This window comes from Mya arenaria, chromosome 13 (assembly GCF_026914265.1).
Source record: "Mya arenaria isolate MELC-2E11 chromosome 13, ASM2691426v1".
NCBI lineage: Eukaryota > Metazoa > Mollusca > Bivalvia > Myida > Myidae > Mya > Mya arenaria.
The window spans coordinates 49,509,105-49,519,975 of record NC_069134.1 but is presented as its reverse complement, the minus strand read 5'-3'; the positions used below and the strand labels follow the sequence as shown (position 1 = coordinate 49,519,975).

The following is a 10,871-nucleotide window of genomic DNA, read 5'->3' as shown; positions in this document are numbered from 1 at the left end:
CTTCGGTGGGCTAAAACCTCGTCGGAGAAAGCCAGATTAAGCTGTTAAAAGTAGATACATTTTTATTAAAACGTATAAAACATAAACGAAATAAATAACAATGTCATTTGTATGACACTGTATGTACCATGATTTATTGCATTCTCCTTAATTTGACAGATGTGTTGAGGAAAATCGTTGACATCCTGGCGGAGGCACCAGCCGTAGAGGCCTTCACGATGAACTTTGAAGCAGGTAAGGTACTTAATGATAAATTGATAATATTATTTAACATGCCAACACTATATAAACATAAATTAAGTAAAAAAAATAATCTTTTAATGAAAACACAATTAGGTTACGCTAAATACATATTTCTCATCAGGGTTTTGGCAGGCTTTGCGAGAGGTGTTTCCTCGATTCAAAGTACATTGCTGCGAATTTTATTGGGCCCAAGCAATGCAAAGACGAGTTCAGGCAGTCGGGTTACAGGCTACATAGGAGAAACGGGAAGGCGTCCACCAACATGTGCAGAAGTTGCTGGTTCTCTTTCCTGCCGTCTGGAGACGTACCACGGTCTTTCCAGAAACTGAAGGACCGCTCAGATTTCAGCTTTTAGCAGTTGCTGGGGAACTGTTCGAGTACGTAAGCGACCAGTGACTTGATAACTCACTGTGGTTACCAGACGAGTGGTCTAATTGATGAAAAACGTCCGGACAAACATCGATACCGAAAGTGAGTTCAAATATTAAAATTACATAAAACAATAATATATATACATGTATATATAAATTTTGAATATAAGCCTAAATTAACCTGAACATTGAGTCAATGCTTACTTTTATTATTATCATTCATGATATAAAACAAATTTTAATGCATATTTAAAACATACGTTATTTTTCATTTCTTTTTATCTATGATGGCACCGACGCACGAACGCGAGGGCAGGGCGAGGGAAACACCAACTATATTGTTTTGTTTGGGCTTTTAATGAAGGAGGCGAAACTCGTCCTTCTCCAGGCCCAGTTGGTAGGAGAGGGTGTTGGACGAAATAGGCGTGAGGTAAACTCAAACATGGACACACGCATCCAAGAGTGGTGGTAGCAGTTCGACGCACAAGCTATGCTGTACGAGGATTTCCTCAGGGAAATGGGAGAGATTTATGGCTAAGCGCCTAAACAGCTAAACGAACTGCCATGCATGTTTGATATTTATTTCCCTGTATATTTTTTATGAATAATTGTACTATCATATGTTTTTTAACGTACATTTTTGTTTGTTATATATTTGTTTGAAATTCCTTTGACCTGTATGTTACTATATTTATTCTTGATATATTCTTGATTTTGAAAATAGATTACAGAAAAAAATGTTTATTGTTGTAGTTATTATCTTACAAAGGTGAGAAATTAAGGTGTTGAATAGTCTTTGTTGGGGTGGAGGAGGTGCAAAGCACTTTTATCTGCTATAATATAATAATATATTATAATGAAAAAAGGGATTGACGAGTCTCTAATTTCAGAAATGCCAAAAGAGTTGAATAGTCTTAGGGTTGAAAAGTATGACAGCCCAACGGCGAATGGAGCGGTTACACCACGTTTGGCTGTAGCGAGCTGACGTCACCCTGGACATGACAAACTCGTTTATAGTAGCAGTAGACTTCTTCTTGATGGTATTCCGCAATGTATTGATAGGCGTGGAAGTACAGTAATCTGCAGGGAACTGGGATGAAAATTCTGTAAGTTGGGTACCAATGCTCAATGGAAATAAGGGTTCTCTGTTCCCCTTTTTTGAGTTATCCTTGACGCTGATGTGCAGGCATGGACCATTCATACTTGCATGTAGGTAATAGTTTACTTTTTATATTTACTGTACATGTTGTTTTAATTGTCCATGTTATGCAGTCATTGTCGAAATAAATTTATTTATATATGCTTTCCAAGTCAGCTGATTTCCAGGAATAGGTTATTTGTGGGTTGATACAAAATTTGAAGACCATTCGATGTCTGGCAAATTATCATCCCTACTGACATATAGTATACGTTTATCATGGATGCTAGATATGGACGTTGGGTATCTACGCAGTCCTTCCAAAGTTGTTATCAGGTGGACGATAGAGCGCACACACTATAATTTATGTCTTAAGAATTTAGCATGGTATGGTAGAGGCTATAATCTCAGCACTAGACTTTATATAAATCTTAGAGGCATCCGTGTTGTCTTTGATGATAATCGTTAATCCACCATCAAAATAACTAAAAAGATAAGTACCATGGAAAGCGCATTTGTGCAACGATCGAACTATTTTAGTTTTTCTATATTTGCAGGTCTCCTATTTCCGTTCCGCATTTTAGCAACATTAGAATAACTTATTTTGTTTCGATCTCTACAATTATTACTTGAACACTCTTGAACAAAAATATCGTTAATGTTTTTCATTTAAATAAAAAAAAACTCTAATCATAATCAGTGGTCCAGGATGGCTTTTTTAAGAAATCACACTGGTACGAAACACTTCATATGTACGAAGTTCACTGAGTACGAACCTCAGTATTAATCCCGCAGTCAAACAGGTAGCGAATGAAAACAAAATCCACAGGTGGGAAATTCATTTCATAAACGTATTGATATTCTGTCAGTGATGTCATGGTAAGGCCTTTTCAGTTCCATATATTGCATTCCTCACCTGTTAAATTTATATAAAGCAGTGTCACCCAAAATTACTAAAATAAAAATAGTTAAATGTAAAATAATTTTTCATTTTGTCATGCATTACAATGTTATCTCGTTCATAGTCAATATGCATTTATTTCACAATAGAATGCTGCATGGTACTGTCTGACACTGACAGTGCATGAATCGGATGAAATTACATCAGGCCGTTTGTTGTTCACTCAATGAATGGAGCAGAACAATGCTATGGGCTGCTTTTGGTCCCGATTTTTTATGGTTTCTGAATCTATTTGAAGTTAAAATTGATATTAAACACACTTAGTATTGAGAGTTGAAAGTTTTTCATGAAAAAAATAATGAATAAATGATTTATATTAAAAACAAAACCAAACATTAGACATTAAAAGATGGTCACCTGCAATCAGTTCATTCACGTTATGAAATTAGAACATGTAATACATGAATGTGACATAGAAAATAATGATAGGTTTAAAAATGTAAATTTTTACAAAAATGGTATAAATAGCTGGGTAAATATATGTTTGTATATTTAAAAAAAAAATCATTTCTGTTGACTGCAAGTTAAGAGGACCCGCTCATGTTTTGTAAAATGCACTTTTTGATGACCAAATAAAGTGTGGCAAATTATTAGGAGTGTTAAAAATAAGATACTGACAGCTGGAACCCTTCAATAAATATTGCCTTTGAAGTTCACGCCTATAACACTGAAAGGTTAGAATATCCCTCAGCGTATGGCCATATGAAAGAGTCCTTGTGGTCCAGTGGTTTTAATGTCAGTTTTGTAATTTTTCTTGACTGTACTGGTGTATGTATGTATTTCTTCAGACCTATCAAGGATAACCCGTGAAAGTGCAAGCACTTATTTCCAACGGGGTCCAGTTTTTTTTGCTGAAGGGACAGCACGCTGAAGAGGGAGTTGTGGGATACAAGTAAGTCCGGGTGCGATACCCTAGTTTTTTTTCGAAGAGACCCATTGGTTCTTTTACGTAACTTTCCTGGGTTAAACCAGTAATGAGAACACCACTTTTCCAAGCACTAGCCTTTAAATGCCGAGCGCCAGACAAGGGAGCTACTTGTACCAATTTTTAACGTCTTTCGGTATGACACGGCCAGGGATCGAACCCACGACCTCCCGCTCTGTAGGCGGATGCTTAACCACTGGGCCACGGAGACGGTCTACTCCGATTACTCAACCCACACCAGTACAGTCAAGAAAAATTACAAAACTGTCATTAAAACCGCTCTTTTATACTCCAATCGTTGTTTTTTTCCTGCATGCGGTATCAAAGAGTAAAATTATTATTATATTACTTAATAGTGAAAAAAATTTGGTATGGGATTAACATTAGACATTGTATTCACTGATAGATACACAAGTTCCATGGTAATAAATGTGGCACACTTAAAGGGGCCTTTATAAATTCTATTTGTGATTAACTTAATTGAACGTCCTTTTGCAATAAGCTTTATTCAATTGTTAAATGAAAAGATGTTTGGATAATCAACTAAGAGGGCCTTGAATATTTGAATCAGTGATAGGTAAAATACAGGTAATCAAGACCTCCCTCATAACCTTTAAATGCTAATAGCAATATCCCTTTGTACAAATGCGGAGAATTGACAGTGACAGGAGATGTCTTAGGGAATTCATTTGAGCTGGTTTGGTGCATAAGGTGTTAGGGGCGTCCTCTTTTGCGATGCAGCTGTTATTCATTAAGGACCTGGGAATTACAATTTCTCCATATATGTTATTGAAAACATGATAGCCTTATTGCCATTACCTATAGTCATGTCATTGATCTTCTGTCACGGGTCCCACAGAAGTTTACTCTTTTTGCATCGTTCAGCATTGTTTCATTGTCAAATATAAAATAGTATAGCTTTATTTGTGACAATCTGGAGTCCTGATTACTCTGTAATTAATGCCAAAAAGGGTTCAGCCGGCATTATCCATTAAATCGGCATTAAACACTTAATATTGATAAATGTATCAATTTTCTTTCGCGATAATGTTGATTTTTGCCAAACACATGAACAGCAAAATAAAGCTTATCAGCAAAAAACCCCCACACACATCAAAATTAGATCAAGCACCTGCAGTTAAGTCATAAATAGATTGTATGGTCACCACTGCATGTGCAAATGCTCAAAGTGGATGACTTAATTATGACAAAATTGGTACATTTATAGATAATTTTTGCATTGTGGAAGATATCAGTAACATACTTTTACAATAACTAACAATATGCGACACTTGCATTCGGGCTAGGAGGACATTTTTCTCAAAAGTTTTAATGTGACAATTCGTGATAGTCGCTTTAATGGATAGCTAAATATCAGCACGTCCATCTTTAACCATGTTATGATATACACTTTGTTACATAATATATCTCATTTCTGCTAATTTGTATTTCAAATTTTTGTCTCAAAGATCATAAATTATGCCCCACTTCAAAGAATTAAGGGTATATTGTTAGTCTATAAGACCAAACCTTGTCTGATTGGTAACTTTGTAGTATGCTTGGGCCAAACTTGGGAGAGAGGTTGGTCATGATCAGTAGACGACCCTTTTTGATTTTGAGGTCGGTAGGCCAGAGGTCACAGTTACAGTGACATTGCCAGCAAACACCTTGTTGGAATGGAAACTATAGTATGCCTTGGCCTAAAGATATCAATCTAGGTAGAGAGGTGAGTCATAACCTGCAGATAACCTATATTGATTTTTAGGAAAGCATGTCCAAAGTCAAGTTCACAGTGACCTTGAAAACAAAAGTCTTGTCTGATTGATATAATAAGAAAGCCTGGACATCAAACTTGGTGAGGAGGTTGGACATGACCTGTAGAACCATAGTGAAGACCAATATCAACTATTAAATCAACATATAGTTACGAGATTGACCAGTCATTGTTATCTTTCAAAACCAGAATTTCAAAAATATACAATGATGATTTACTGAAATGTTTTACTTGAAAATTGCAAGAAGTTGACCATTGTCATAATATAATTAATAAACATATTGGTTACCACATCCATTGGTCTTTAGCAGCTATCTGTATATCTGTATTAATTTGCATTGTCCATAATTCTGATTAACTGCTGTCAGGGGGATGCAAAGATGTTTTACAGGAAACTATCATCAATTCCTAGGCCAAAAAAGAAGGTTTGGTTAGGGTTACATCCTTTCTTTCAAAAATAGGTAGGGTGGGTAGGCACTTTTTATTTTATGTAAGAGTTTTATTGTCATCATTGCAGAATGATGTTAAAGTTATCTTTTGTATATCGCTATAAAGGTTTTGAACTACATATTTACCAACTGACTATAAAAATGGTAGTTTGGGCTACTACTTTGACGGTTGGGTTGGGCTACACAAACCAATTGTGTTTTTTTAGACACTATAAAACAACATTTAGAACTGGCCAATAAGTATGCCTATTATCCAAAAAACCTGAAAGTCATAACATAACATTACCCCACAGAAATTTGATGCGAAAAGACTCAATGTCTGCTAGACTAAACTTCAGTGGAGGAGCATAATATAAAAAAAACACATTTTTTTCAGTGCAACACTCAGTATAGCAATAAAACTGCACCATCTAATAACAACAATATTGGATTTTGTGGAATAAGCACCACTCATAGGCATACATGTCAAATTCCATTTTTTCAAGCAGATACATGGAAAACACAATAGTTTAAAGATAAAGATACAATCAAGCAGGGAAATTCCATATAACAAAGGGCTGTCGTCTGTGTGACATATATAAAAAAATTTTTTATAAACATCTCTTGTTTCAATCAGAGTGTTATTGTCGACATTGGGTCATTTTTACTTTCTTTTTATTTTCTCATTATGTCAATTTTCGAGGGTAAGTTCATCTGCATTGTTGAAATTGTCTGATGACAATGATTATTTTGACGGGTTCAAGAGATATTTTTATAACCTTGCTTTGATAGGATTGAAAGGTGTCAGGGTTCGGTGCCCTCGTAATTGAATAAAAGCAGTGACACTTCACTTCTATTGTTTAAATGTCTTGGGGGGTCATCGGGCGTGCTGCTCTGTTGGAAAACTTTTGTTACATAGCGTGAAAATGATAATGTAATGGACGAGAAGGTTGTATTAATAATGTAATCGAAAATTAGAAATTTTCTTTATTTATTTGTTTTATGTTAGAAAGATGTAAACTGGCTTAAATTTAGTGCTTTCTGCTTTTGATTGTTAAATGCATATACAAAAATTATGCACACCTTTTCTTGTAAGCGTCAAGGACCGGGTTTAAAGGTCGATGTAGGTGTCACTGGACATTAATTTTTATACCTTAGAGCTCTTAAAATTTGAAAGACCATTGGTTATTGTGTTAAAATCTTTGTATGGAAATGTATGTTAATATAATGCGCCATTGTTGGCTACCCTCTGCAATAGTGGATAGGGGCGGGGATCCGGCATGCCAAACAACAAATATTAATATATAGTACACCAGAATGCACCAAATCTTTCATAAGGGAGACACAATAAAAACCCATATGGCCACATTTAATCGCTATATCCCCGTATTTCCAGTTAATGAATCACCCCTTTAACACAAAAACCTTGAACCCCCAATGCTCTCTCAGTTTAAAGTAATGGCATGTGTCACATTCAGAAAGAAAACAATTACACTGCAACTCACCCAAGTGCATAAGATTTAAAAATTGTCATATTATACTATTGCACTTGAGAAAGGTTTCATTGTGCAATCAGTCAGTCGGTTGCCCATAATGCTTTTAATAGTACTTGATGTAGATTTGATTAAACTCATTATCATAATCATTCTGACTAAGATTTAAACAAATCTCTCATCGTCCCTCTCGCACCTGTAACTCTCAAACTGTCCTCGTTTGGGTATCGAATTTAAATCGTTTGTTTGAAGCGTGCACAACGTAATGATTCATCAGCAATATTGGCTATCTTTTGTTCGATTTTATCCGAACAGATAATCAATGATAAGCCAGGAACCTAAATCAGATGTGCTTCGAACATTGAACAAATTTGTACGGCTTGCCTTGTTTATTTTGCTAAAAGGATGGCACAGTGTTTTAGTTCTTTGTAAATATCTATTTTTTTGAAGCGTAGATATATCTATTGTGCTATAAGACTGGGGAACAACCTACATAAAGACTGTTTTGGAAGTTTTCTTGTGAAATATTGATAAAGAACTTGGATACGTGTATTGGGTAGCTTCGAATATCAACTTCATTGGCTACCATAATCTCTTAAACACCTCGGATTTAATCATATGTCAATTTATTTGTAGATGGTTACTAATTTCTGTAAGTTATATTTTAATGGGACAGCTTTTTTCTCTACTCTTTTTCATTTTCTTGACTTAGACGATACTCCGTTACACTTCAAAGGTATTTGATACTAATATTCTTGTGTTTATCTTCCAAAAATTGTTGATTTACTGTTTGCAAGTCTGGATAAAAGTCAGAGTAGGTAAATAAAATACCAACAATGTGAAGAAACCACTTAGTAAGGTTATCTCGATTTTTGATCTTTTGGGTGTACAAAATTCATCATGTTGAAGGCAGGTTACTGTGAAATGGATATGACTTAATTGATGTTTTATTGGACTTGAAAGTGCAAGCTATTTTAAAGTTATATGAGGATCACATTTCCCTTTTAAGTGTTTACTTTTGAATAATTTGAGATATTTTGGAGATATATATAGTTTTTAGGGCATTTAACTGTGATAGAACTGAGAGCTTAATTATATTTTGGTAATGTTACTTTAATTTAAAGAATAATCTGTATAATCTCTCTTAATCCAAATTACTCAACAAGTCTTTATGAATAACTTGCTGTGAATATGGCTGTAGATATTTTAGTTTCAGTTATGTTTAAATTTGTTTTAATATTATTGGTCTGAGGTTTAAATTTTTCGGATGAACTTTGTTTTACTTACTTATCATTATTTAAGAATTTGGAAAGGATTATAGCTTATTTGTGGGTTTTGGTTCTCGACAGGGATAATCGTAAGGAAACGTGAATTTAATGTGGATCGACTCGCAGCACGTAAGAAATATTACGTGTTTAATATTCTGTGATGTAAATTAGTCAAACTGTTACATGACTAAAAGGATATGTAAGTCTGTGTGATGTCAGAGTTTTCAAGGGTCAGATTTTGGTTTCAAGTTTTTAAGTCTCTTTGTCTGACAACCTTTGATAGTCTGTGCACTGTGAGTTTTCAGGGTTCAATTTCTGTACATAAGGTGACTTTGCGAACTTCGCTTTGTCATAATATTTTATCACTTTCGGTGATCAATTTGGTATTAAATGAGTTCATATTGTTCTCATTGAACATCAAAACTGCAGTATCATAATTAGGTAGCAAATATTTAAGAAAGTAGCAGATTCATGTTTTATGTAAAAAGATATTTTTTGCATTGTGACAAAATTTATACCAGTTTTTTGCTTTGAATAACAGTCAACATATTCTGATCATATAAACAAGGATGTGTTTTGTCCAAGTTGGTCGGTGTTATAGTTAAAATGCCATCTTCTGCAAAGACTTATTCAAACATTGTTGGTTATAAACAGATATCCAAATAACAATTTTACTCATGTTTCCAGAGAAAAATTTGGCATTAGTTAAATCATTATCTTGTTTTAATTATTTCTTTGCATTGTGCCTCTTTTTGAACTGAAAAAAGAAAAAAAAATGGAAATTTGGCATGCATCCACTTTTAATGCTCCTGTTTTTGATTAAGGCCTTATAAAAAACAACTTTTGGTTCCGGTTTTTTTTTTCAAATTTTGGTTTTAAAGTGTATATTTTCATACCTTTAAAGTCTTTTTACAGAATATTACAGTACTTTAATGCAATTTCTCAATGATGACATTAACCTTTCTAACATAAAGCCTATTAAAACATAAAATAAAAAGCCTACCAGAGTACCCTTTCTGTTTTTGAAAAGGATGTTACCCTGTAACCAAACCATAATTTGTTTTGCCTTACCTCTAAGTAAGATTACATAATGGAAATGATGTTATATTTACATAGTAAATGACCAAACTCTTTGTTTAGTGGTCAACATAATATTTTGTCCAATGAGAAGGCAGTATACTTAAAATGCCAATATATTTATATCAGTAAAACAGTATACTGGCAGCTGTCATTGATTGTTATCAGGTTAAGTGGTAGATATAGAAACAGAGTAAGTGGGTAGTTTACACAACATTATGTAGACCACTAAAAAGGTGAAAAATTGTTAGTATGTACTTACACAAAATAAATGGATATGCAACTGTTGCGCATTAATGCTTATATTTTTTAAGTACATTCTAATAACCATCAATCATTTCCTAAATGTTTGAAGATGCCTTTCACTTTTGAAAATCTCTTTGAGATAATGTTATTGGTTAATCATTTGATACACTGTGGGCTACCTCGTTAAAGTGTCGCTGTCTACACCACATCACTTTGAAGGATATCATTTCCTAGTAATATCACATTTATAAGTTTTTTATTGTTATTTTTGTTACATTAAAGCATATTATGCAGTAAAAACGACTTTTATTTGTCATGAAGTCTCGTAATATATTACCATTTTTGCAGTGACGGACAACTTTTTATGGTCATATAATATTTTTTTCCACACTGTATTGGTCACCGCTGAATCCTCTGTCATATGAAGATTTACTGAAAACATTGAATCAATTTTTTATTGACCGGTGATTGATTAAGGAAATGTTATGGTTGTTGTTTCTCTCGTTAATAAACAACAGATGAATCGATGCAGCATGTCAATTCATTGTGATTCAGATTATACCATTACAGGGGTCATTATTACAAACATTCTCATATCTGTGTTCAGACTTTAGTGGCAAAACTGCAAATCTAAATTTCATTTGAACTTTCTTTCTACTTGAGTTTTAATGATTAAATTTAAAAATTTTACAATTAGAATTTCTTATAATTATTCACATTTTCTTTTTGTAAAATGAATGAAACAATGATGATAAATTATTAGTAATTTAATAAAATTGCTTTTCTGAGGCTGAGTCTGAGACTAAATTCTGAGACTGCTCATAAAAATGGGCTCAGGGTTACGAACAGTCTAAGTCTAGACTCGATCAGACTCAGAAACTCATAAAAATGGGCCCAGGGTTACGAACAGTCTAAGTCTAGACTCAATCAGACTCAGAAAATCATAA

General features: G+C 33.9%; 1 protein-coding gene across 7 annotated transcripts in view; it reads left to right on the top strand.

Moving 5' to 3' along the window:
- The first annotated feature begins 2,524 nt into the window (after positions 1-2,524).
- Positions 2,525-10,871, top strand: part of LOC128214658 (ras-related protein Rab-23-like) — a 32,879-nt gene continuing 24,532 nt past the window's right edge. Inside the window, exons 1-2 of one of the 7 annotated variants that reach the window (XM_052921231.1) lie at positions 2,568-2,631; positions 3,502-3,605. The gene's annotated coding sequence lies outside the window, so the exon portion shown is untranslated. Of the gene's footprint in view, positions 2,632-3,501; positions 3,606-7,789; positions 7,986-8,005; positions 8,070-8,709; positions 8,731-10,051; positions 10,158-10,871 lie in introns of those variants that run through there. The other 6 variants (XM_052921230.1, XM_052921234.1, XM_052921229.1 and 3 more) reach the window with 6 other exon arrangements.